This window comes from Bison bison, unplaced genomic scaffold, assembly GCF_000754665.1.
Source record: "Bison bison bison isolate TAMUID 2011002044 unplaced genomic scaffold, Bison_UMD1.0 scf7180017864331, whole genome shotgun sequence".
NCBI lineage: Eukaryota > Metazoa > Chordata > Mammalia > Artiodactyla > Bovidae > Bison > Bison bison.
In genome coordinates, this window is record NW_011494903.1 from 8,146,852 (window position 1) to 8,147,562 (window position 711).

Genomic DNA, 711 nt, shown 5'->3' on the forward strand with positions numbered 1-711 from the left:
TTGGAAGGAATGATGCTAAAGCTGAGACTCCAGTACTTTGGCCACCTCATTCGAAGAGTTGACTCATTGGAAAAGACTCTGAAGCTGGGAGGGATTGAGGGCAGGAGGAGAAGGGGATGACAGAGGATGAGATGGCTGGATGGCATCACTGACTTGATGGACGTGAGTCTCAGTGAACTCTGGGAGTTGGTGATGGATAGGGAGGCCTGGCGTGCTGGGATTCATGGGGTCACAAAGAGTCAGACATGACTGAGCGACTGATCTGATCTGATCTGATGGTTTTATCTGGGGAGTGTGTAATTTCTCAATTCTGTCTCACTGCAGCAAAGATTTGAAATGGCAGACTAGTGTTACAGCTTGGTTACAGCTCAGATTTATTTGGCAAGCAAAGGAAAATACATCCATGAGGCATGAGGGCAGGCCAACCCAAAAGAAGAGAGGGGCTCAATTTTGGCTCCTCTTTTTATGTTTTTTCTCCTCTCCTTGAGCCTGCCCTCTGTAAATTAGGCTAGCCAGGAGGGCTGTTTGTTTCACCTGAGGTTCTCACTCAGGTCCTCAGATTTTACTTTGTTCCATTTTCATGGGTTTCTTCCTTTTTTTGTCTTTTAGCCACTGCCATTTTGGATTCCTTTCTCCTATTCTAATTATATAACATTCCCACCTCTAGAGATGGGAGGCCCAATTCTTTCGAATAGGGGCATCAAGGTCTCT